The sequence below is a fragment of the Manis pentadactyla genome, chromosome 4, assembly GCF_030020395.1.
Source record: "Manis pentadactyla isolate mManPen7 chromosome 4, mManPen7.hap1, whole genome shotgun sequence".
Taxonomy (NCBI): domain Eukaryota; kingdom Metazoa; phylum Chordata; class Mammalia; order Pholidota; family Manidae; genus Manis; species Manis pentadactyla.
The window spans coordinates 148,366,641-148,393,873 of NC_080022.1; the positions used below are offsets into that span (position 1 = coordinate 148,366,641).

Below are 27,233 nucleotides of genomic sequence, written 5' to 3' on the forward strand. Positions count from 1 at the left end.
GAATAAAAATGCTCACCTTATATAGATTGCTCCAGAAAGTTAAGTAAGGTAATGCATGTAAAATACTGTGACAGTGACTGATTTGTTGGAACATTCTATATTAGTATTATTTTCCAAGGACCTTGTGCCCTCCCCAGCCTGGCATGATACTTCTCAAGTAGGATGTACACCACCCAAGTTATTGCTGCTTCCTGTCCTCTGAGGAGAATAAATTGGGCAGGGTCCTGAAGGGTACCCGGGAAGGGCCTTATCTTCCTTGGGGCTAGTCCAGCCCTGGCCTTTTCTGGATTCTGTTCACGATGGGCCCACGGTAGGTGGACTCTCCTGCCAAGGTCCCTTCCCTCCGCACACACTGACCCCGTGCAGAGCTGCTCAACTCCAGGGTTGGTTGGAGGAGGCAGAGACTCCCAGAGCCCAGCCGGCACAAAGGCGGCCCGTGCTGGATTCTGTCTGTCTCCAGCTCCGATTCCAGCCTTAGATCTACACCTCTGCCTTGTCCTGGAGCATTTCTCACAACCGTGGGCTCTCAGAATTAGGACCATTTGGAACTCTCTCCAACTTCCTGAAGAGCCTGGAGCTCATGCTCAGAGCCAGGGCCCTGCTGCTTGTGACTTGGCTCTCCCGTCTACCTTTGCAGGCAGCCAGGCTCTGCTGAACCCAGCTGCTTGGGCTCCCCCTCATTCCTCATGGTCTGTGAGCTCCGCAGAGTGCTTGCCTGACCAGCACCTCTCTCCCTGCCTGCCCCTGCCATGGCATTGTCTGTCTGGGGAGAGGAACTGGTAGGAAAACCTCCCAGGGGCAGCCTACCCACTGGGAGGTCAAGCCAGGGCCCCAGGTCAAGAAGCCTCCAGAACAGCAGGTTGGACAAGGGTGGTAGCCTCACTCTGGACTGTGAACCACGGAAGGTGTTGGGGAAGGGGAGTGGGGAGGACAGGGGCCCATAGAGGACTTTACCTACCCTGGAACAAGTTCCCTCCTACACTGTGCTAATGCCCAGATAGGAGGAAGATCTGGCCCCATATTCCAGGAACTATGCTAAGTTCATGGATAGGGAACATGAGAGGCACCGTGCCTGTCCTCCTGGAGCTGAAAGTCTAAGATTCAAGTCCCCACCTTCCTTCCCATGTGTTCACCATCAAGCCCTCTTTTCTTTGCATCCTGTTTCTCACAGAGCAGGACTTCCTAAATGCCCACCTGCTAGGGACAGGGGACTGAAAGGAGGCAGCGTCCTGGGGTTTCCCCATACCAGGGGTCCCAGAGCTATGGCCTGTGGACAGATCTGGTCCACCACCTGCTTTTGTACATAAACTTTGGAATGCAGCCACACCCATTAGTTCCCACATTGTCCATGGCTCTGTTCCCTCTACATGGCAGAGGTGTGTGGTTGTGACAGAAACTGTATGTTCTGCAAGTTGTGAAATATGTACTGCTGGCTTTTTGGTGTCTGTGCTGTATATCTGGGGAGTGATTAGAGCCCCCCTCACATTCAGGGCCTTGCTGTAGACTAGCTGTAAGGGGATGGTCTTAGGGCTGCATGACCCCAGGTGGGCCAGGCTGGGACTAGCAGCCCCAGGGCCGACTCTGTTTGTCAGGCAGACCCCAGGGTGTGGGGTGGCAGCCCTAGGCAAGGACATTGTCCACTTGGAGGTTTTTCTCACTGTCTGCTGGAGCCTCGGGCTCCACTTCCCCCTTCTTTGCACACACTTCCCCCTTCCTGATGGAGATAACTTCGGGTAAGAAAGTGCCCTAGTCCCACCCTATCCTCACCACCCTCCTTGTTGGATTTATCATAGACAGGAACACTGGAAAAACTGAAGCTGCCAAGCTGCTAAATCATTGTGTCCTTTTTTGATTTCAATTTGTCCATCTGTCCATGGGTCAAGAAGACCTGGGTTCTTGGCTCTCCCCGAGAAGAATGCAGACCTTCACTCTGCAGTCAGGATAGCTGCTATTGCAGTTCTCTGGTCAGGGAGGGGAGGGAGCAGGGCCTCCACACCCACAGACCCACGGGTTTTCCTACAGGGAGCCCAAGGCAGTAAACTACCATTCCTAAAAAGTGTCTTCACAAGTCATGGAAACAATGCAATTAGCAGCCTCTTTGTTCAGGGTGTTAATTAACTTGTTTTTATCTGAATCCACCTTCTTCTAGGTACAGCCCATCATCTCTGGGGTGCTGGCAGGGGGAAGGCAATTAGATCCTTGTTACTGTGCAATTAATTATGGCTTGAAAACTGCTTGAGGAGGCTGGGAGGAATTCCTAGACAGCACAAGTCCCAGGAAGAGGCCTGGCTTAGGAGTAGGTGCTGAGCTGAGCCTACTTTGAGGGACTGGAGAAAAGGCTATGGAGCCCAGCTCAGGGTATTGCAGAAAGGCAGATCTGGGCACATCACTCCTCTGCTCAAGAACTTTCAGTGGCTCCCTAGTCCTACCCACTTAAGATTAAACACCCTATTTGAACTTTCAAGTCATCTATCATCTGGCCTAGAGCCATCTTCCCAGAGTTATTGTCCACTGCAGATACACAGTCTATTTTCCCAGCAAACCCAGGGCTCATGTTATTTGACGTACTTTCCCTGTTTGTGCTCACACTGTTCCCTCACCTTGGAGTTCCCCTTCATCTTTGCTGAATGGCAAGATCACTGTTGCAAGTACCTGCTCCTCCCTGGAGTCTTCCTGAGGGCAAGAAGACTCTTAGAAAGGGTAAGGGCTTTGGATGCAGATGAACTTGAACTTAAGTAATTAACCTCCTACAGTTTTATTACCTCCCTTCCACTGCCTCCAGTGCAAAGCGGACTCTAAGACCTGCCTCAAAGATATTGCATGCCAGTGTCCAGCTTGGATGAGTCCCCTCTGAACCCCTCAGTGCTCAAGCCATGGCCACTAGCATTTGCCTCCGCAGCAATCACCGCAGCTAACTGGGCCATAGGCTCTGTTGTTTTCAAACTAGTCCATCCTTTGACTCCTGTGTCCTTCACCTCAGTCCCCCGAGGTGGGCAGCTGCATCCTGCACACAGCCTCAGAGGGTCTGAGGTAGTGGTTCTCAATGAGGTCAGTACCGCCCCCTGGAGGCATTTTGGACCACCACCATGATTTGAGGGTGCCCTGGCATTGGGTGGGCAGGACTAAGGATGTTACAAGTCCCGCTGGATGTCAAAAAACACCTGTATATTTGTCTGAGGCTAGAACTTAGCTCTGTGGTTGCTATGTTTTCATTATTTTGCAGCATGATTTGTATATATAAATGTATATTGTGTGTGTGTGTATACATATATAGACACATAAAGATACATATAAACATATATATATATATATATATGTTTGGACTCAGATAAACTTGGACTTAGGTAATTAACCTATATATGTGAACAATTTCCAGGAATGTAATGACCAAGTAAATTGAAAGAAGATTGGACTTCGTTTTGATGAAGATTTTATGAAGGTTTACCAGTTGGAAAACCACATCCTGGTTGGTAGATGGCAGTGTTCTCATGGTGTCTCAAACCTGAAAAGAACCCACCTAATCTGTCACCATTTGTAGGTTTTCTGTCATTGAGGCATTCAGGTGCAAGTGTTTGACTCCAGTGTGTCTCGTGGGTGGTTGTGCTCAAGCATTCACATACTGAAATACATATTACTGTATTATAATCTTCCCCCCCCATTTAGTTCTCCTTTATTAGGGCATTAAAATTTATATATAGAAGTAGGTTATATGCTGATGGACAGTGACTGCAATGGAGTATGGGTGGGGACTTGATAATATGGGTGAATGTAGTTAACCACATTGTTTTTCAGGTGAAAAATTCATAAGAGTGTATAACAATAATACCTTAATTAAAAAAAAAAGAAGTAGGTTATATGCTCTATGAATATCATTTCATTTTTAGAGGGCATCCAAAATGTTTGTTCCGAGCGGGATGATGATAAACCTGAGATGATTCCAGTCTGAAAAAATTCCTGTTTGGGCCCCATCCCTGCTTTGTCAGGGCCAGGGACCAGGTGGCAGTTCTGGGAGCCTGTCGCTGCTTCGGGTCCCCTCCTCCCCCACCCCCTGCGCCTCCCCTGCTCTGTGTGTGTGTGTGTGTGTGTATGGGCATGACTATCAGCTGTGGGCTTTTCAGGGTGTATGCCCGAGGGTGAGCTAGGCTGACTGTGCTCCTGAGCAGCAGAAGTATGTCTGTGTATGGCAGAGTGGGCCTGTGAAGACACATGCCCGCCGCCACAGCACACCTGCTTCCGGTGTACCTGAGGGAGTCTGGCCATCAGCAGCTATCAGCCACTCCTACCTGTAGCCTTCGGTCTTTCAAACAAGAGGGGAACAGTTGTTCCACTTCAGGGGGATCCTGCCTCACAGCCCTCCTGGTCTTGGCCTGAGAAGTAACAGCCATTCCAGCTAAGGGGAGGCCTCCGTCTTGGCAGCCCTGCTCTTCCCCAGGCCACCTGGCCCAGTTTCCAGTTCCTGTCACGCCCCTCCGCTCCCACCTCCTCCCTGGGGAAGTCCTCTAGCCAGATAAGGCATTATCAAGCTTAGCTTAAGTTTAGCTAAACCAGGAGGAGCTCCACTTCCCCACTGGATTTGGGCAGCTCCGTTCCCCTTGATGGGCCTTAGTTCTCCATCTGCACAGTCCAGGTGTTCCTTCCGCATTCATATTTCTCTAGTCTATGACTGTTTTTCAGTCTCAGATCTTCCCCCAACATCCTTCACCCCTTCCTTGCATTCCCAGGCTGGGCTCCCTGCAGTGTATGAAGTGATACCCAAAGAGTTAATAAAGGGCTTCCAGAGGTATATTGCATCTTCTCCCATCCCAGGCCAGCCCCTACCCTGCCAGTCCTTCCAGGCTGTGTTTGTGTTTGTGTTTGCAGTGGAAAGTAACTCCTAATAGGAAGCTAATGCCCCAGTAACAGCAATGCCTGCCTCTCAGGAATGCACAGCTCTCCTTATCCTACAGTTGATTAGCAGGTGGCTTTGGGGGATGTGGTAGGGGGAGGGGGGTTGGCAGCCTCATTGCTTATAAATTTTCAATCTCCAAAGGAAGTATCTGTCCCGGGACTTGGGAGAGCAGGGAGTTGAGGTGTGCTGGAAAGTGCTGGAAATATTAGCACATGTGTGTCTGGGTGTGCACATACAAGTGTCTGTGTTTGTGTGTGTGTGTGTATGTGTTTAGGGATGGGATGTGGGATGAGAGGGATTTACATAATTGCCTGTGGGATAATCATCTTGAGCTCCTTCTCAGGCTTTTGTCTGGATGGGGTCAGTGTCCTGCTCTGTGACCCACCATTTGGGGTTGGACCAGCCAACTTCTAGGCCCAGAATTCCTGGGCTTGGGTCTGCCAGTTCCAGGTCCTTCTGGTCTGTAACCTGGCAGCCTTGTCCTCATCAGCTGATCTCCCCCTCCCATCCTCTTACTCTCTGAAGAATGGGAGCCCTGCTCTGCTGCTGTGGCTGTGGGACCTGGGGTGGTGGTCTGGGGTGGTGGGGTGCTTTGAGGTGATGGAAGCAATGGCTGGGTCACTGGAGGCTGGTGCTACAGACTGCTGGAAACTGATGCCCTGGCCCTCCTTTGCAGATGGTCTCCATGTACAGATATACCTCAGAGAGATTGCAGGTTTGGTTCACAGTAAAGTGAGTCAACATTTTTTGTTTTTTTTGAATTTTTGGTTTTCCCAGTGCACACAAAGTTATGTTTATACTCTACTGTAGTTTATTAAGTATACAATGGCATTATGTCTTAAAAGACAATGTACAAACCTTAATTAAAAAACACTTTTTGCTAAAAATGCTAACCATCCTCTGAGCTTTCAGCAAGTTGCAGTCACTGATCTCTGATCACCATAACAAATACAGTAATATTGAAAAAGTTTGAACTATTGCAAGAATTACCCAAATGTGACATAGAGACACAAAGTGAGCATTTTCTGTTGGAAAATGGTGCCAATAGACTTGCTTGCTGCAGGGTGGCTACAAACTGTCAATCTGCAAAAAATGCAGCATCTGTGAAGCACAATCAAGTAAGCTATGCCTGTATTTCAATCTGAAATAGCCTGTCCTGTACACCTCTCAGAGGCAGCAAGAGAGAGAGTTTCAGTGGAAGGACCCTCCTGCTTTCTGAGGCCCAGAGGCTAGGAGATCCTTTTTTCTAATTGTTGGCCCGTATTGAATGGCATATAATTCTTCTAAAAAATTATTTGTTGTTGAATTTCCAGTTTAACTGGGTATCCTGCATTTTATTTCCTAAACCTGTCAAACTTGGAAGGTCACCTGGTCCATTGAAAATGGGAAACCTGGGGTGATGTGCTTTGCCCTTGAGTTGTGCTCCTGACCTTTCTCATCTGTAAATGGTACCCTGCTGACCAGGTGGGAGAGTGAAGAAGACCATGGATTCCAAGACTTGGGTCTGACAGCTGCCTAGCCTCCTCTTCTGCCCCTGGTGTGTCCCGTAAGCTCTGGGAAGGTCAGGGCTAAAGAGGACTTCAGAGATCACACAGCTTCCCCAGCCTGACTGATCCCCATTCCTGGAAGCATTGATTCCCCAAGCTAGGGTGTAAGTATCTGTGTGCTGACAAGCGGTGAGGTAACTCCAAGGCTCATCTGGGATGGGACAGGGCATATCCAGTCCAGTGTCCCCCTGCACTAAGGAGCGCACAGAGGCAAGGCCACACCGTGAGCCGTGGCTGAGCCAGCCCTCAGGCCCAGTTCTCCCGCTTCCAGCCTGGGGCCATAGAGCTTGTTCTTCCTGCCTCATTCCAAGGTGAGCCACAGAACGAGGTGCTGGGAGGAACAGAACACGGGAGGGCCTGGTTGTTTTAATAAGTCTTCTTTGTGTGTCCCAGGCCCTTCTGTTGGCATTAGGGCCAGGTGGAGTCATTTGTGGTGTGGAAAGATGTGGTGTCTGGGTCTGTGAGCCAGGGCTGTGCAAAAACTCCAACCCTTCATCCCACTGTTGCTGTACCTGTCCCCAGCCTGGACTCACTGCTGGCGCAAGCCCCCTCTTCACTGCCTTGCATCTCTAGCTCCCCCTGCCAGGTCTTGTTCATACCACTATTCCCCTCCCTTCTGCCAGGCCCTTTCTCATCTTGAAATTCTGGACATAGCATGTCAGAGCTCAACCAGGCATCCCCAGTGGCTAGTGTATTACATGTTGTAGCTGCTCAATAAGTAACTGCTGAATGGCTGGCTGGCTGGATGAAAGGACACTGGAATTCCTGTCAGGAGACCCAGATTCTTGCTTCAGCTTGACCACTGGCTGTGTGCCTTAAGACAAATCACTTGATGTCTCTGGGCCTCCATTGCTTACTCCCCTTAAATATTAACACAACTTAAATGAAATAACACAGGTATATATCCTTGGATCTAAATCCTCAAGACATTTTCTTCCTTTCACTTAATTGCATTTAACCACAGGAGAATTTGTGACCATATCCTGTGTGTGTGCCGTCTTCCAAAAAAGGCGGGGTCCAGAGACTCTGCCACTTGTCCCCAATAAATCACCTATGCACTGAAGTCCCTGATCTATACCCCTAGCCCTGCCTTATTTCCTAAGCTATCCTAAGGCCTATCCATCTATTACGTGAAACCCAACACAACAGAATCCAATCGGCATCCTCTTCCCCATAGCTGCTCTCTACCTCTGTGGGCTTCTTCCCAAGCCATGTCCCCACTGTCCACTAACTTGCTCCATCAGAAACCCAGGGATCAGATTTTCCACTCAATCTTCACCACGCAACAGGTACTAAGTCCTGTTGACTTTACTTCTTCATCTCCTTTGTACCCTTGTCATGACCTCTGCTCCATCCCCCAGACCCTGGTCCTGGCCTCCTATCTCCAGTATTAACCTCTCTATCCTCACACCTGAAATGTACGTCTGATTCCATCACTTCCTCATTTAGAATCCTTCAGTGTCTCCCTGTATTCCTCAGGGTCAGGTCTAAACCCTTTCAGAGTGGCTCACGTATAAGCCAGCATGTTCTGGCCACTGTGTTTCCAGCCTCAACTTCCAACACTGCCACCCACTTCAGACTCCTGACTTCATTGTTCTGAATGAACTGCCTGCAGTCTCATGAATTTGCTGCCCACTTTCCCTTGGCTGGACCTTTACCTGGCTAACTGCAATCCAAACTGCAGGTATCTGGTTTCTGGAAGCTTCCCTGACTGCCTGTGGCCCCTACCCCCAAGGCTCGATTAGGTGCCCCTTCTGTATGAGTCTGCAACACCATGCTCCTACTAAGGTCTCATCACATCCTACCTTACCAACACTTACCATAGTGAATTGCTGAGTCCCGTGTACCTTCCTCAACAAACTGTGGGCTCCTTGAAGGGATTGTGCGTGGCTCATCTCTGTATGCTCAGTGTCTAGCACTGTGCCAGACTAAGGGAGGTGGAGGTAGGTAGAATGCAGTGGTTAAGAATCCAGACTTTCACCCAGTGTCATCCAATGCAGTAGGCGCTTGCCACATGTGGCCGTTGAGCATTTGCAAAACTGAGGGTCTACGCTGAGAAGTGCTGTGAGTGTGTAATACACACTGGATTTTGAAAGCTTAGCATTAGGACAAGAATGTGAAATACTTCATTAATACTATTTTATGGGGACTCTCTTGTCCCCTCCTGGCGTGAGCCGGGAGCTCTGTCCTTTCACTGTATCTCTAAATAAAAGCCTGTACTTTGCTCTCCTAAAAACAAACAAACAAACAAAAAAACTATTTTATGTTGATTAAATGTTGAAATGATAGTATTTTGGATCTGTGGGTTAAGTAAAATATCTTATTAAAATTAATCTTACCCCTATTTATTTTAGCTTTTTAGAATGGGGTTCTTAGACAATTTAAAATCATACACATGGCTCATGTTACACTTCTGCTGGGCAACACCGCCCTGAGCTGGACCCCCCAGGTTCAGACCCCTTATCCATTACTCACTGCTTAAATAGCCTTGGGAAACATGTTTAGACTCTCTGTGCGTCAATTTTTACACCTGTAAAATAAGGATGGTATTAGAATCCTCCACACAGCGTTGTTATAAACATCAAATGAGTTAATTTGTGCTTTACAGATAGGAAGTCCAATATAAATATTAACCATCATTTTGATTAGTTACTCAATTAATATTTGTTGAATTCTTGAATCCTAGCCTCCTTACCTTCACCCCATCCCTGCAGCTACCACTTAAGCTGTCGCTCAGCATTTATTCAGCAAATATTTATTGAGAAACTACAAGTCAGGCATTGTGATCGACACCGCAGGCAAAGAGGAACATTTAATTGATCAATTAATTTATTCGGTGAATCTTTGTGGAGTGTATCTTTTGTGCCAGGTGCTGGCTAGACTCTGGGGTACATGGAGGTCAATGCTGCCCTCCAGGATTCTTGAGCACACTGTGGAGACAGATCCTAGCAAGGTCATGGTTGGCACTGTGGGCTGCATTCTGGGATAGTGGGTGCATGGAGTGATGGAGACAAAAAGGACAGACCAAACCCAGCTTGGGAAAGGAGAGTGTCAGAAATGCTTCCTGGAGGGGGCGACTGATGCATGAGCAGGGTCTGGCCAGGCAGAGGGAGGCCACGCAGGGAGAGGAGAGACATTTCCTCCCTCATCCATCAGATGCCGGGTAGAGAGAAGCTGGGTCACAAAACTTAACCTGAAATGCGCAACCACATCAATATCAGTCGAGGCGGCTGTTTGTTCCTAAGTGGACAAGCCAGCTGGTTGATTGAATTTTTCACTTATCATTAGGATGTCGAACAGCATCTAGAAAACATAGCCCTCCAGCCAGGATCCTCAGCATCCCTGGGGTTGAGCTTGGGCCCCCAGACGGCGGCACCTGCCTGCAGCCCCAAACCCTAGAGCCAGCCTCCCTTGCCATCAGTGCACAGCTGGTAAGTTAAAAGCAGTTTAGGGATAATTCCACCTCCGCACTGAAGACTTCCAGCCACTGTTAATGAATTTAAATGCTGGGGATTTTCTCTGATGCCTCATTGCATATGCTCCTCACATTAAGATGCTAATGAGGGATCTGTTGGATGCAGGCACTGGAGCTGACCAGGGATGGTGGCCCGGGTGGGGTTGCTGACTGGTCAGGCATTTCTCATTTCTCACCCATGCTTAATCAATGAACTCTCCAAACGGGTTAACTGTCCTGGGCCTCCATGGGAATTGAACTCAGTCAGCCAGGGCTGGGTGGGGCTGGCTCACAGAGGCCTTCTCTGCAAACCAGAAGGCTGCTGAGCACAGGTCTTACCATGCAAACAGGGGTGTCACTGCGAGACTCTAAGGCCTGGGGCTGGCCCCGTCTGAGAGGCTGTGTCTTCCTCGGGGACCTAGATGGGCTGTGGGGAAGACTCAGACCACACGTGCACGTTCTTGGGAGGCCCCCCATCTTGAAGGGAAGCACTGATTTTCATCTGTCCCATGGCTCAGGATGGAGTGGGGGAATGGAGGATGGAAGGGCTGGGTGGAGGACAAGAGAGGGTGGAAGGAAGGTGTTCACCTGGCCCTGAAAGGCAGAGGTGCTTCTTGGCTGAGGTATGGCGAGGGTGACACTTGGCGCCGCCCCTGGGGCCAGGTAGTTGGCATGATCCCCATGGGGATGGAAGGAAGGAACCTGGGTCTCCTTGGTCTCTCCCTCTTTTGACAGATGCCGAAGGGAAAAGTCAGGGAGAGGCAAGAGAGGATGTAGAAAAGCCAGGAGGTTAGCAGTGCCAACTTCTGGTGCCAGACAGCCTGGCTCAGGTCCCATCCTGTCTCTACCACTCACATGGCCTTAGGCAATAAGTGTCTTGAGCTCTCTGTGCCTCAGTTTTCCCATTTGTGAAATGGGGATAATAATACCAATAGCACCTGCCTCATTTATGAAGATGAAATGATTAGTTTTATTTGTCAATTATGCCTCAGTAAAGGTGAAAGAAATGTAAAAAAAAGATGAAATGAGTTAATGTATGTTCAGTGTTCAGCATGCTGGAAGCACTTTTTCAGTATCTTAGAATCATTTCTATTAGTGGCTGATGTGGCTGACCGATTTCTAGATTCTGCTAGAGAAGGCACGAAGAGGAGGGGCGCAGAGCAGCAGGGCTCCACCAGGCGGCGCTGGGAAGGGGCTGCGAGGCGGCCTCTTCCCTCCCTGCACGCTTCCCCCAGAAACCACCTCCCTCGGCTTCTTGCAAATCCACGACAATTTTGTAAATTTGCTTAAGGATTAAATTAATAAGATGCTCTTCCTCGGCTCCCACAGCTGTGTGGACCAGCGCTTCTGTGCTCTAAGTGTCTAGAGGAAGTAAAGCCACTTCTGAACTTGACTTCTTCAGGGGCAGCCCCAGGATTGAGCTTGGTCTGTTCTTCTGCAACACGCTGCTCTTCTCAGCACTGATATGTACAATTGTGACAGAGGGCAGGGGGCTCTCGCGCTGTGTGAGGCTTTGTGAGTCCATCTCTGTGTCTGTCTTCTCCCCTCAGACAGGGTCCTTGACCTCAGAACTCCATCTCCCACATCAGACTGGGAGCCCCTCGGGGTAGGGTCTGTGTCTCCTCCGCTGGGCTCTTCTCCTTGGACGGGAGCCTCCCATGCCTCCCAACAGGTAGGTTTAGGGCCTGCAACTCCTGCCTGGGCCCAGGCGCTTCTAAATGGTGGGGGAACATCAGGGGGTGAAGGAAGGAGGGCTGCCAGGGCTCTTAGCCCACCCTGCTCTGGACATTCTTCCCATGGCAACAATCCTACCTAAATTCTGAAGGTGGGAATGGTATTGCAGGTTGAGAGTGGAGCTGTTCTATATATACTACCCTTCCTCCACTTCTGGGGCTGTTGGCTCCCAGAGGGAACACAGGGTGACATGGTTGAGGGGAATAGGGGATAGCAGGGGTCCCAGGGTGGACAGCAGCCTCTCCCACAATTTCCAGATGGCCCCTGTGTGCCATCCCTACCCCCCGAGAATAGGGGGTGTGTTTGGGAAGCAAAGACTTGTGGCCTTGATGGTCCATGTCCCCATTACTGTGGGGGCCTGGACATCAAGCTCTCCAGTGTCCCCCTCCCTTGCCCCAGCACTAGAGCTCCAAGCCTGGCTGAGGGGCCTCCCAGGTGGCCGAAGCTCTGTGAGCCTAGGTCTCGTCCAAGACCGTTCCATGTCTGCTGCCTCTGTCTTCCCCTCTTGCCTCTTGCCACCAGAGGAACTTTCTCCAGAGTAATAGCTGGAGAAAACAGCTGCATCCATGCAGCCACTGTGCTCCGAGCCTTTGATGAAGGGTCAGAGGGTTAGCCCCTTGCCATTCAGCACGCAGGCAGGGCTGGGGGCCTCTTGATTTCCCTTTCCCCCAGCCAGCGGCTCTGCCAGAACAACAGGTGAGATGAGGCTGTCTTGAGGCTCTGTGGGGCCAGGGAAGAAAGTTGGGTCCAGAGGCCCCATTAATTACCAAGTCTCTCCTGCCCCAACTCTGGCTCTGTACAGCAGGGGCACCCCAGCTAGGGCACCCCAGCCACTCCCAGAGAATCTCAAGCTCCAAGAGACTGCGTGGGAAGCAGGTCTAACCTTTCTACAGAAATTCTCATGGTGAGTAGCCAGGGTGTGCTAATTACATGTTTCCAGGGATGGGGAGCTCACTACCTATCCATGCAGCCCATTTATTTGGAGAAGGACAGTTCTGTCAGAAAGTTCTTTCTTATTTCAAACTGAAATCTATCTCCTATCTCCTGGTAACATCCACTCCCTGGCCTGGTTCTGATCTTGGAGACATCGAAATTAGGCATGTCTCTGTTCTGTGATTGGCCTTCACACATTTCAAGGCAGAACTATTTCCTCCTTCCTGGAGAGCATGCTCTTTTCTTCCTGTCCGGACACTCCACTGCCCCCCTGTTCTTCTCTGGACACTCCATTTTGGAATCAGAGACCTTGGTACGTGCTCTACCTCATAGCAACTTTGTCCTTCAACGTAGCATTTCACATTTCTGAGGCTCAGCTTTCTTATCTATGAAATGGGGACAGACTGGATGAGAATGGGTATACAGTGGCCAGCACAGTGCCTGGTGCTGAGCAGGTAGGTAGGTCTTCAAGGCTCACTGGCCCCTTCTCCCCCTTACATCAAAAGTGTCTCCCTCCTGGGGCCTCAGCCTCACGTAGACACAGCACCCAACCGGAGGGCCCACCTTACTCACACCCTGCTTCTGTCCCAGCCAGGCTTCCCTCCACCTCTCTGCTCCCATCTGCGGGCAAAGGATCCAGCCATCTGCTGTGGTCTAAAAACAGCCCTCGGTGTTAACAGTTCTCGCCGACGTTAGACTCCCCCCAGCTGCTGCAGGTGGGCGTCCATGGTCTCTGGCCGAGGTCTCTCGGGAGAATTCTACAAGGCTGGCTGGCTGCCTCCTCCGCTGCCACCTTCTCCTTCTCTTGCCCTGAGGAGTTCCCGGCTGCCACCCTGGTCTTGACGGGCACAGGGGCACACTGCTGTGGTACTGCTTCAAGACCTCCTGTCTCCAGAGGAGGTTTTAATTACCCCTGGTGACATGTCTGAATTACAGACCCCTCGGGTGTGTGGCATACACTGTTTATGTTCTGCCTTAAGTAATTGTATCTTTGGAGAATTATGCAGTCTTGTGGAAAAATACAGGTTTGATGGTGGAAGTAGAGATGCTAAGACAGTCTCGCCTGCCTCCCAGCCCGTGTGTCCAGGGACTGCACGCCCCAGGCAGCACCAGCGGCTTGGGGACGCACTGGCGTTCCCACACGCTCCTCCTCGTCTTCCATCTTCTATTCCGCAGTGCGGGCCGGTGTTCATCTGCTCATTTCAGTGCTTGATTTGGCACGTGTCTTAGTGTGAGACTACCCTGCCCACAAGGAAGATTGTTTAACGGTCACAAATCCTTCCCATCCCTGCACCGATACCCCTTTACTGCAACTCCCATTCATAGAGTCTGTTTCTCCAGCCCCTGAGTGGCCTGTGACTTGCCTGGACCTGCAGAATGCAGTGGAAAGAGTGGCATTTGAGATCCGGAGCTCCAGCCTCAAGGGGCTTGCAGCTTTCCCCTTTACCATCTTGGGGACTCTTCTCAGGTATTATGCTAGGAAGCCATTCTAGCTGCTGCAGGGTGAGAAGCTTCAAGGAGGAGAATGGAGTCTCTCCAGCCAAGAGCCAGCACCGGGGTGCAGTCAGCTTTGACCTCCCAGCTCAGCAGACCCTCCAGGTGAGACTAGGCAAAACCTCAGACAAACCACCTACCGACCCACCCAGAATCAAGGGAAATAAGAAATTGTTGCTGTTTCAAGCCATTTTGGGGTAGTTTGTTGGTTATCAATAATAAGTGAAACAGAATCTGGGTGCAAGTAGTGTATTGGGAGTCATCCCAGGAAGCATTGAGGGGTGGGGCATGAGATGGGGAGGGAAGGGCAGGCAGAGCGTGTTAATGTGGGGCTATCTCTGCGGGCAGCTGGGGCTCGGCTCATGGGGACCCTCTGAGACACCGTGCTGGATGCCTCCGATCAGTCCCACGGAGAGGGGAAGAAGTTCAGAGACTTATCCTCATCAGTGTGGGTTGTCTCTGGGCTGTTAATTTCCTGGCATGATTGGCCTGCCCTACACATGGGCACATCCAAGGGCCAAAGAAACCCCCAGCCCATGGCCTAGGAAGCAGCTGGTGCCTGTCCCTCTGCAGGTGACCACATACTGGGACGAGGCGTCATGGTCTGGGTGCAGCAGGCAAGTACTCTGGCAGCCGGTATGTGCCGGGCCCCCACCATGTATCCAGCTTCTTCTAGGTTCTGGGGTCACACTGATGGACGGGACAAGTGAATCTGCCCTTGGTGGCTATAGTTGGGTGAGACAAACTAGAACAAAAATACTCCATGGGTATGACACTGCCATCCCTAAGGGAGAGTTTTGGGAACAAGTGGTGGCATTTTTCATGGCCATAGTTACTATAGGGGATGCTACTGGCAGTTAGTGGGAAGGGCCAGGGTTGTTAAAAGCCCTTCAACAATGGAGTAGTCCAGCACAGTGAAGAATCAGCCCACACCCTGCATGACTTTCAAATACCCTGGTTGACATTCAAGTGAATGAAGAACCTATTTATGATTATTTGAGCCTGGAACCTAACTCTGTTTTATATATAAACATAAAGTATTTGTGTCACGGATTTAATATACACTGAATTTTCCTGGAATACAACTACCATGTAAATTGAAGAAAGATTGTACTCTGTTCTGTTGGAAATATTGCCAAGAGTTATTCATCATTTTTGGAAAATCACATTGCTGATTGCAAGGCTCTTTGTGGTATTTGAGTCTCAGATACAATCCCTGAGTGTCAGGCTGCTCGTGGGGCCGTGGCCCTCGTGGCGATCCAGTGTGTGGGTGCAGAGCTCTGACTTCTTCATTATGTCTTCTGGTGTCATCCAACTTGAGCATTTACATATCGAAATACATATTTTATTATAAATGATCTTCATTTTACTTTTATATTACAGTTAGGGCATTATGTTGATTTATTTTCAAATGATGTGTCTGGGTAGGTTATGCTATCCATGAATTTCATTTCAGGATTGTAAAGGAGCCATTACAAACTATTTGTTATAAAAGCAGGGGGATGTGATAGGGCTGAGAACTAAACGGGCATTTCAAGCCAATAGGTTTACCATGCAGGTGTGGACACGGAGCTTCGTGAACCTGAGGAAGGGTAGACTTAGTGTAGGAGTGTGCTTGGGGAGTGGGAGGATCAGGGAAGACTTCACTGGGGAGGTAGCATGTCAGCAAGTCCCAAAGAATGAATCCACAGAGCCCCTGTAATCCCCAAAACGGTTCTGCAGAGTGGATAGGCAGGAACTCAGTGATATTACTATTCATAAATAAATGAATATTTATTCTATTTCACAGATGAGCAAATCACAGATTGAAGCTCAGAGAGGTTAAAGGACTCATCAAGACTGCATATCTCTTAAGTCCCTGAGTTCATCACATAGTCACTCAGCAAACATTTTGGGGCCATCTAACTACATACTGAGTACATATAGGCCCTGCCAGTCAACATGTTTACTGTGCATCTACAAGGTAATGATATTGTGGATATAAGATAATAAGACAGACCCTCTCATTGTGGAAGGAACAGAGAATAAACATGCAAACCAGGATTTCTCAGCCTTGGCACTCCTGACATTTTTGTGGAGAGGCTGCCCTCTGCATTTTAGGATGATCATCAAGGAAAAGGGAGCGTTTCCTCCTTCATCATCACATCGTCACAGTCGCCGTCATTGCTTCTGATTGCATCGCTCCTCCACATGCTGGGCACTGCTCGTTACACATACCGACTCATTCAATCCTCTCAACCACCCAGTGAGGAAGGGGCAATGATTGCCTCCATTTTACAGATGGGGAAACAGAGACACCGAAGCAGCAGCAAGAGCAAAGTTCTTCCGCTTGGCAAGTTTTAGGGGCCGAATGATGGTGGGTAAACCTGGGAGGGTGGCAGGAGATGCGATGGGGGTGAGGAGTCAGATCAGGCGGGTCTTGTGGGCCACGTGGAGTGGAGGCTGTGGTGGGCTGCACTCCTCCAGGGGCCGGAACTCTTGGCTGAGGGCCTCTCTGGGAGCGCAGTCAGCCTGCTCTGTTTAGGGAAAGGCCTGGGGGGAGACAGCCCACAACCGACCAAGATCAGTCAGGCAGGGTATGAGGCTTGACCTCCTTGCCTGGGGCAGCTCTAAAGGGCCAGCCCTGCTCCAGAGCTCCTGTGGGATTTGACTGAAGCCTCTGTTACAACTCTGTCGCAGTTCAGTGTTGCCCTCCCTTCCTCCCCTTGCTCCACAGGCGTGATCATGAGAGTTCCTCAGTAGACTTCCTGCATGCTGCGTCCCATCACAGAGTCTTTCCAGGTGAGCCTGTTGTAGGACACCATGATTGGGTATTGGGGTTTTATGCTGCTTGCAACAGGAAGCCACTGGAGAGTTTAAGCAGGGGCACAGTGGGACCCGATTTACACTCTGGGAAGTTTATGAAGCAGCAGGAAAGCCAGGGGGAGACAGATGTAACAGTGCAGGTGAGAGGTTAGCACTGGGCTATAGCAGTGGAGGTGGTGATGAAACGTCAGTTTGGGGATGTGTTGAGGAGGTGGAGCTGACGGGACTCACTGTCTGGTGTGGCAGAAAGAAGAATCAAGGGCAACTCTTCGTGCATCTGAGCCCCTGGTGGGGAGTGGTGCTACTTCCTGAGTCACAGAGGCTTATTGGGAGAAGAAGGAATGGGTTTGTAGGGGAAATCAAAGGTTCCTTTTTGGGCCAGTTGAGTCTGAGATGCCTCAGATGTTTAAGGGAAGATGTTGAACAGGCAGGTGGGTAAACAAGCCTGTGGGAGGGTCAGAGCTGCAGATACACATGTGAAGGCAGTGAGCTTCTGGATGACACAGAAGGCAGTGTGAGTTGCTGAGACTGCCCGAGGAGAGAGGGTTCGTGCAAAGCTTACAGGGACTGGGGCACCCCAAGATTTAGGCCCCAGGAGAGGGGAAGCCTGACAAGGAGAAAGAGAAAGAATGGCCCTGAAGGGAGAAGAAAACTAGGTGAGTGTGTTGCAGAACGTAAGAGAAGCGATAGCTTTCAAAAGGGGGGAGGTGGTCAACCATGAGGAGTCCTCCCAAGAGATCAAGCCAGGTGCGGACACACAAGTGGACTTCCATTAAGTGCAGGTTATTGGTGACCTCGGTAACAGCTGTGTCAGTAGGTAGGTGACGACAAACCCTGATTGGAGATAATGAAAGAATGGGGGGAAAGGAGTCTGGATAGTGAATATGTGCAACTCTTTGGAGGAGTTTTGCTGTGAAGGCAAGTGGGAAAAATGGGGCGACTACAGGTGGGGATGTGGGGGCTGGAGAGGCATTTTTAAGATGCGCTCTACCAAGGCTTGTTTGTGTGGTGATGGAATGTTCCAGCAGAGCGAGGAAGGATGGACAATGATAGGTGCAAAGTCCTTGGGCTGGCAGGAGGTGACACAGAGGGCTCAGTGGGGAAGCTGGTGGTAGATGGGGGTGGGGGCTACTTGCATTTCTGTGGGAGGCAGGATGGGGCATGTGGGTTGAGATGCAGGTGAGGAAGAGAGAAGTGGATATTTTTTATTTCTGAGTCAATTGTTTTCCTATGAAATATGAAACAGAATCATCAGATGAGAATAGAGGGATGAGAGACGTGTTAGAGATTAGAGGAGAGAAGGTGGGAAGCGGTTGTCTCAGGTAGTGAGAAAGCGAAGTTTCCCGGGAACTGGGAGTGTCTGGCAGCTTTAAGAGCCCGTGAGCATGAAGCAGGTCCAGTCATATGACTGCCTGATTTTCCTTAGCGGCTTTCAGCTATTAGGGGCCTGCACAAAGTAGGTGGATAGTTGGGTTAAATGAGAGTCGGGGTCTTGCCAGGTACTGTGACAGGCAGAGAAGGACGAAGCCGTTGGGAACTCTTGCAGTGGAATGGCTGGAGTGCTGACCCACGGCCTCTGGGCTAGAAAGGCTGTACATGTTAAGGATGCTGGACTGTGACAAAGTGGAAGGCTATCTCACTGAGGTCAGTGCACTGCTGGTATTGGGGGCTGGAGGAGGTGAGGCTGAAGGAGAGGAGGTGAAGGTCAGAGTGCTCACAGTAGAGACAAGGGTGTTTGTTGGTGGAGGAGATGGTGAGTGAGTGCACAGCTCATCAGGGAAGGAGCTCTGGGCCTGGCGGCCTCCAGAGCGGAGGCGGGTGGTAGATCTCTGACGTAGCACCCTCCAAAGAAGCTCAAGGAAGAAGCCGCGGAAACTGCTGGGAAATGAAACTTAGGAGCAAAGAGGCATATATAGTGTGAGAGAAAATAGATACCACTTGAGAGGGTTGGAGGAGAACGTGTGTTCTCAGAGGAGGACCAGTTTTCTTTGAACAAGAAGGTGAAGGGAACCTTCAGAGAAGAGGTGGAGGGTTGACTGCATTTGCTAATGACCCATGGGAAGTTGAGAGGGATTTCTGGAGGAAGGGTCAGGCTGTGTGGGAAGGGGTGGGAGATGGGGTCTGGTTAGGGGATGTGCAGGACAATACTGGGATAAGCCCTGGGGCCAAGCTGGATGATTCGAGAAGCCTGGGCTCAGCTACTGACCGCATCAACAGGAAGATGACTGGTGGGGTGAGGAACGGCAGTGAGACCTATGGTAGGATGTGTCCTGGGGCCCAGGTAGCTGGTCTGTCCTGTAACATCTGGGATCTTCTCACTCTGACGGAATCAGGGTTTTCTCTGAAGCACTGATGCCCCTGCAGCCTTTGGAAGGAAGGTGGCTTTTTCTTTCTTTTCCACCTTATGGCCTGGGGCTGGGGTCCATTTCCTCCCTGCCTAGGAGCTTCAGGCTTCCAGGTCTTCTCCCCACAAGAGAAGGGGCTGACCTCCAAAGCACTCAACCGCTAAAAGCTGTTTTCCCATCACTAGTGGCCTGCAGGTCCACCATAGGCATTGAGAGAGGGAGTGGGGTCCTGCCTTTGAGGAAGGCCCCAGAGGCTAGGATGGACGTTTGTTCAGTGCAGGGGCGTGGATTTGACCTGAGCAAGCACACCAGTCTTCCTGGAGAGCCGAGGGTGTAGAGGCTAGAGAAGGGAGGGGAATGGCCTGGCAGAGCCTCGGCTCTTAGTGATGAGAATGGGAAGGAGTAAGGGCCAGAAAGGTGAGCCTGGTGTCAGCCACATGGTTCTCTCACTCATCTGCAGTCAGTGGGGAGTGAAGTGGGGGACCACATCTGTGTTCTAGAAGGCTGGCCTCAGTAGCGGTGTGGATGAGGGAGCAGGGATCGGTGAGGGACACGAGCAGCACAGACCCGGAGAGGGTGCGGTTCAGACTGAATCCGGAACTGGAAGTGAAGCTTTCAGCTCCCGGCCCAGCGGTCTTCCTGTGCTCCAGGCGGCTGGGGGCCAGGGAAGGAGCCCCTTCCCTGCTGAACACCTTTGACTTGTTTCTTGGTTCCCTACCTGCCTTCTCCTAAGGAAGGGCTGAGAGGCTGGGGATTGGGTGTTACTATTCTATTCAACACTCTTGCAATCCTGGGATTTGCTTTCTCTGGTTGTGGGACAGAAGGAAAATGGGCAGATTGTTTTGGAGCAGGCCTCTGGGACTTTGGGGTCCAGAGTCAGGCTTGCTGGGGGAACCTTCTGTGATGGCTCCAAAATACCCCCAATTTGTCTTAATCCCCAACCCTGGAGCCAGTGTCACCCTCTGACATAGGGAGATGCCTTTGGGTGCAGATGGCCTTTCTCAGATATGATGGCAGCAGGGTAAGATGCCCCAGGGTTATACCTCTCAGTTGGCCAGTTCCTCCCTGACCTTAAGCTCCCCCATTTCATGTCTGAGGGTGAAAGCCTGCTTCGTGGAGGAGATATGGCTTGTGCCGGGTGACACAGCTTCTCCCTGCTGGCTCCAGAATCGGGGGCTGCTCGACCCTCCAACCCCCCTTGCTGCTCTGCTGAGGGGGACCGGGTGAGAGCAGGGGATGCACAGCGCCCAGGCCTGGGTGTAATCTCAGTTCTGCGGCTAACCCTGCTGATGCCGCCCTCATCTGGCCCGGGCAGGAATCATGTCACCTGTGTCTATTGCTTAAAACCTCCCTGCAGCTCCAGAAGTTGGGCTTCATTTGTGCCCATTTCATGAACGAGGAAACTGAAGCTCAGAAAGGTGAACTGACTTTCTGGAGGTCACTTAAGTAATAAGTGAAGGAGGTGCGTTTGAAAATAGGCCTCCTGACTCTCAATTCAGTGCTCTCTCTGCTTCACAGGGCCTTGGTCCCCCATCTGGTCAACGGAGGAGTCTGGATGGTTCATCTAGGAATTTCCTCCCTGGTCTATATTTTAGGGTATCTTGGGGGAGTGGGCATTTTGGGGAGCAGTGTTTGCTATGGAACAAGGGAGTCGGGGTGGGGCTGAAGGGTCAGGAGAAGTTTTCAGGCTGTGCCTCATATTCTCACATTCAACTCTTGATATTTTCCCACATGAGGTTATTTCTCCTGTCTCAGAGCTACCCTGACCCGCTCAAAAGAAACAGTTCATCCTATAACTTTCAACTTGGTCCTATTACCAGACCACACCATCTGCAGTGTATTATGAATTAATTAAAAATAAACCTGTAATTATCTTGTTAATAGGGTAATTATATTACATTGTAATTTTTGTGTTAAAGCATTAAATTGTTAAATGTTAAGATGTAATATATACCATACTTTTTGTAAGCTGATTTTGGCAGCCCTCATTGTTTGCGCACACTGGGAACCTCGCACAGTGGGTGGCCTCTGAGGGGCCCTGTGGTCACAGGCTCTTTCCCTGGGCCTGGCCGGAACATTGGGCCAGAGAAGGAGGCAGGCTCTGTATTGTTTCCCAGGGTTCTCTTCAATTATTTTTTCCTTGCAAAGAGATGCCCTTCACCAGAGCCTGGAAGTCCACAGGCTATCAAAGGACCTGCAAAAATCAAAGCCGAAGAAATTGAAAAAGAGGACAGAAGCTCTGACTCTGCAGTTTCTCTAGTAGGCCTCAGGCGGGGGTCAGAGGGGGCGTGTGGTCAACCAGTGGAAGACATGGACTTGCAGGGCAGGGTGCACCTGGACTAAAACAGGCTGGAGATGGGAAGGAGATGGGTATGACAGTCACGTATTCAGGGGTCAGCACCAAGAACAATCTTGGGAACTTCCTGGAGGAAGTGGTATTCCTGCATCAAACTGGTCCAGAATCTAGCATGGACGTGTTAAAGCCTACTTTATCCTCCTCTCCACAGCCATGTGGCTCCCATCTCCCTTCTCATCTCCCTCTGAAGGGTGCCCTACCCCAGGAAGAATTGAGTTAACCCTGCTTGTACCCTCCCCTAACTGCTGTCCCCCAATAAGCAGATAACCTTGTGGAGAAATAAGCTTCATTTGAAGGCCAGAACCCTAGGCTGGCAGAGCTGGAAGGGACCCCAGCCACCACCTTGCCTTAGTCCCCTTACCCCCATTTTACAGATGAGGAAACTAAGGCTCAGAGGAGGTCGCTGACTTTTCCATGTGGTATCTCCTCAATGCTCCATTTTCTCAGTATCTTCAGGAAGTTAGTAGAGTCTGGGATGGGTGGGATGGAGGTCGGGAAGCTGGAGGCATTTACAATTTCTTGGAGTTCTGGGCCTCCAGTAGCAAAGCTCGCGAGAAGCTCGTAGAGAGCTGGCTGTTGTACCATGCCCCAACCCTAAAATCTGTTCCCTGTGTTCCACTGTGCTACAGGCCAGCTCTCTGGAAAATCAAAACAGAGCAGTAAGTCTGGAAGTGACCTTAGGGAGCATCTTCACTCCACTCTGCACATCCCCACTTCTCCTCCCCACTTTATTTTCAGAGGAGGGAACTAGGACCAGAGAGGGGCAATGACTTGCCCAAGACAGCAGGCCCCCAGGAACTCTAGTCTGCACTCAGTGCCACTTCTGTCCATCTCCACCCTGTACTGTTCTAGCACCTCCTGCCCCAGTCTCTGCCTTTCTGTCCCATACACCTGCTTGGCCTCTCACCCACCTATATCAATTCCTGTCCTGTCTTTTGAACAAAAAATGGCTCTCTATCTGCCACTCAAGCCCCTGGGATAATGGTAACATCCACTGCACAGCACTTGATAGTTTATGGGGTGCTCCCACAGCCATATTCTCAATTAGCTTTTTGTACTCACACTGTGTGGCAAATACTGTCACGGTCCCCATCTAATTAACTGGGGGACTTAGGGGCAGACTCCCTCAGAGTATGTTTGGAGGGGTAGGGCACGGACTCTGGAGCTCACCTGTCTGGGTTTGAGTCCTGTCTGTGTATGACTCTAGGCCAGTCATTTACCTTCCTGGAGACTTACCTGTGGAGTGGATAATAACTGTTGTTACTGGGATTAAATGAGTCGATTCATTTCTAGTGCATACAAAGGCCTGACATACAGAAAATCTCAGTAATGTGAACCCTCATCATTGTGACTGTTTTGGGGACTTTTCTGCTTGCACTGCCGTCTGGGTGCCATCTCTGTTCCTGGCAGGAGGATTGATTTGCATTGGTTCTCCCCTCCAAGTCCCATTTTGGACAAATGTGAGAGGGGCTGTGGGAGGTGGCCAGACACCTCTTTGTGCTTCACGTCAGACTAGCTTCTACCTTACGTGGGAACTGGGGAGAGTCACTTTCTCTGCATCTTGGTGTCTATCTGTGAAATGGGGAAAGACCGCAATGCTGTTGTGGAGATCAAATGAGAATGTGTATACAATGTTGCACAGTTATTATACAGTAATAGTATTTACAGTGTGACTATTGACTGGTGATGAACAATTTGAAAGGAAAGGACTGATTCTAACAGGAAGACTTCCTGGAGGCAACAGTCCCAGTTCCCAGGCCACACACGTGCTCAGACCCCATTGGCCTCATTGGCCTGCCCACATCAAGAAAGCAGTGGGCCATTGGTGGTCCCTGGCTAGCCTGAGGTCCCAGCCCTGGGAGTGGCCTCCGATCCCTGCCCCAAACTGGCAGGGCTGGTGGGGAACCAATGTAGAGCATGGTTTTATCACAGCCAGGCTAACTGGGTTTTAAGCAGCATTTGCTTCCAAGTACTCATTTCTCAGGAGGAGGAGGAGGAATGCTGGTAGTTGGATGCAAGCCATTCTTTACACTTGAATTTTTCCCGCCCTCCGGTCTCTCTTCCCTCCTCCCTCCCTCTCCCTCCCTCTTCTATTTAATGCTCTGCCTCTGTGGAAACCCTGGCTCCGCCCAAGGCTGTGTTCAGGCTTGGAAGTGAGTACGGGGGAGGTGGGAAAAAGGCTCAGAAAGCCAGGCACTCCATGGGGAGCCCTCAAAGCTGCTGTGCCTCGCTTCCTGCCTCCTTCCCCTCATTCATTCATTTGTTCACTCATTCACAGATCATTCATTCACTTGTCCATGTATCTTCCCATCATCTCCATGGCATTCATTGAACCCATCCTAGCTGTCCAACTGAGTTCTAGCTGCTGAGATGGCACCAGTGAAATTGTACTTCCAGTTCACAGAACGCCGTCTGTTCCAGGCCCCGATGACCTGCCCATCAGCTCTTGGAGACAGGCAGCCCAGGTTCAAGCCCAGCCTGTTTCCCAAGTCTGAGCTCTTTCCACCACACATGCTCTTTCCTGATGATTCCACCTCCACAGTGTCGCTGGGTTCACTTGCCATCTCTTTCCTCACGCCCTCCTTTGGGCTGCTTCAGGCCTCACTGCCTTTCTTGTTAGCCTCCTAACTGGCTAGGGGTAGCCAGTTCCTTCCTCTCTTCTGTCCTAGGTGTAGCTGCCTTGTTAACCTTCCGGCCAGGCTGTCTCGCTGTTCTGCTCAGAAGCCCCCAGTGCCTCCCCATTGTTCTCTGCATGAAGTCCAGACTTTAAATCCTGCATCCAGGGCCCTTGACTTGTTGCCTCTGACTCGCTCCTCCGATCGGATCTTTGTCTTCTAGCATTCATGCACATTGCCCTTCAGAAAACTGGGTCCATTTCCCAGTACCCCACCACACCACTGTAATCCCACCATGAGATGTTCGCTTGCACATTTCCCCCTGCTTGTGGTGCCCACCATGTGATGGCCACACTGTGTCCGCAGGTACACATATTACCTATATTAAAGTCATGCTTAAGTGCCACTTTCCCTGTGACTCTTTCCTGGGTCCTACCCATCCACTAACTGGAGTCACCCTCCCTCCTCTGGGTCTCAGAGAACTTCACCTGTGCCTCCATTAGGACCTTCATACTTTGCAGCATGGAAAGTATGGACTTGTTTTGGATTTCCTTGAGATAAGGAACATGGCTTGGCCTTCTCTGTGTCCCTGTAGCCTTTGCACAAAGCCATGTGTGCAGCTGGCACCTCACTATCTCCCTGTGCTCTTAGTCTTCCACTGCCCAAAGGTGCTCCTTTCCCAGAAAGGCAGCCTCTGGGAGGCTGGAAAGGGTCCTGGCCTTGGAGGCAGTGCAGTGGGATGGCTAGTGGTACTGGCTCTGGGCAGACAGACCTAGGCTGACTCCACAGACTAGCTGGTGACCTTGGGTAGTTTACTTAACTGCTCCAACCTCAGTTTCCCCATCTGGATAACGACAGATGTTGATGGCAGGGACGTCACTGGGTTATGATTATGGAATAATACATGTGAGCCCCTAATCGCAGCACCTGCAGATCTAGATAAATGTTAGTCATTGTTATCAGTTCTAGTTCCGCTGTTACCAGCTGTGTGGTCTTCAGATATAAATTTGTTTTCTCAAGACTCAACTTTGTCATCTGTAAAATGGGAATAAAAATCCCTCCTGGCTTGGCTTGGGGTGTTGTTAAGATTAAATGAGATAATAGGTGTTTTGTGAGTCAGTCCCTGTGAATGGCAGGATCCCAGTTTCATTGTTAAATAAACAAATGGGGAATTTCATTTATTCACATAACCCAGTCATAGTAAGGCCAGGACCAATGAATATGGGCACCCTCTTTTTATCTCTCATCTCTGTCTTTTTGTGCACAAGACTTCCTCTTTGCCAGTGAGAAAGGCTGAAGCTGTGTCCATAGACAGTTCTAATCATCCTTTGGCCTCATGACCAATCTCAGGGGGTAAAATCCTGGGGAAGGCTCTGATTGGATCAGCCTGGTCACATGACTATTTGTATCAGGAAGCAGAAGGAACACAGTGCAGTGGGGAGATACAGTTCCCTAAGAAAAGAAGTTATTACTAGATGAAAGGGGCAGAGTATTGGGCAGACAAGTGGAATACACGTCTCCTCCAGATGCAAAATAATTTCATTCATTCATCCAAGATGAATCAAACACTATCATTGCCCAGAGTAGCCCCTAGTCTAGTGAGGGAGTTCTGTAAATTAAAATATGATTTACTGATATGAGGTGATATTACTTCTATTATTAATATATGATTTAGAATGTTTGTGAGAATCTCTGGGAGTTAGGGAGATGGAAAGAAAGAATTGGAGATCAAGGTAGGAACTTACGGAGGCCCAGAAAGAGAGAGATCACTTAATAGTTTGTAACAGGCTCTTTTGTACGTATTTTCTCATGTCATCTTCACATTAATTTTTCAAAGTAGGAAATATAATCTGTGTTTTAGAGGTGAGGGAAGGGAAGCCTGGGGAGGAAAAATTACTACCAGAGGTCACACTGCAAGCAAGTAGCAAGGCTGGGATTTGAACCCAGGTCTGCCCCAGCTGGACTGCATGCTTTTTGCTCAGTCCCATGAAGTGGCAGGGGATGGTGGAAACAAGTCTTCGACCCCTCCTTGGAATGAAGCGGAATGTGCTTAGGAAGAGGTTGGAACTGGCAGTTGGGAGAATCAAGTGTGGAATGAATAAGCAGCCAATAGAGAAAATAATTCAGGGGGCAGAACCGAAAGGAAAAGACCCCAGCAGGGCTATGTGTGTGGGGATCCTACTCCGGAGTCTCCCTCTCCCTCTCATACTTCACCGTTTTTCCTCTTCAACCCAATGCCAAGTGGCAGATTTATTAGTTTTAATTAATAGTCCAAATGCTGGGAAACCGTCCAGATTCCAGCTCTCAGCATCACTGGGTTTCCACAGGAAGGGGAGCGAGGGGGTGATGCCAGGAATAGCAATGAGTGGGGGTGGGGCAGCAGGAGAGGTGACCCTCCCTGCCTAGGCCTAGCCTGAGACTCCCCCACCCCTCCTCCTTGGGCCCCAACCTGACTCGGCCTTGCTGGAGCTGGAGCTGGGCTAGTTTTATGGGAAGGGGGAAGCCCAGCGCACTGTGGGTTATGGGGTTTGGGAGCACTTGGCTCTGGTCTCAGCTCCCCTGCTGTGTGACCTTGTCCAAGCCACTTGACTTCTCTGGGGTGATGGTGAAATTCGTCTCTAAAATGAAGATGATTCCAAGCCTTCTAAGTGTCCTGGCAGCTCTAAGTTCCTTCCAGATCTTATTTATAACTTCCCTCTTTCCCAATTCCTCCTCCAACAGGGAAATGCCTTAGATTCCACTGTTGGACTCTGCTCATCTCTTAGAGTGGTCTTCCAGGTTGGAATCTCCACCCCAACCCAGATCCAAAGCCTCCTCTTGAGGTTATGAGCATTCCTGCTTTTAAAGTCTGTCAGCCCTCGGCTTGAGCTTGGCTCCATCGGCCCTTAATGGCTGGGGATCTCTGGCAAGTCTGTGCCTCTGTTTCCTCTTTGCATATCGGGATGGCAATGCCTACTTCCACGGTGTATGTGTTGTGGGGGAGGGGTGGGGGAGCAGGCTAGAGGAGGTGGAGATTCAGTGAGGTAATGCCAGTGCAGTGCTGGATACATTGATCAACACTG

The 27,233-nt window shown here is 50.3% G+C and overlaps 1 long non-coding RNA gene across 1 annotated transcript; it reads left to right on the plus strand.

The window, feature by feature from the left end:
• Positions 1 to 12,413: 12,413 nt before the first annotated feature.
• LOC130683688 (uncharacterized) lies at positions 12,414 to 18,048 on the plus strand. Its single transcript, XR_008997572.1, has 3 exons — positions 12,414 to 12,527; positions 13,898 to 14,155; positions 15,840 to 18,048. It is a non-coding gene; the product is annotated as an uncharacterized LOC130683688 (long non-coding RNA).
• The last annotated feature ends 9,185 nt before the right edge of the window (positions 18,049 to 27,233 follow it).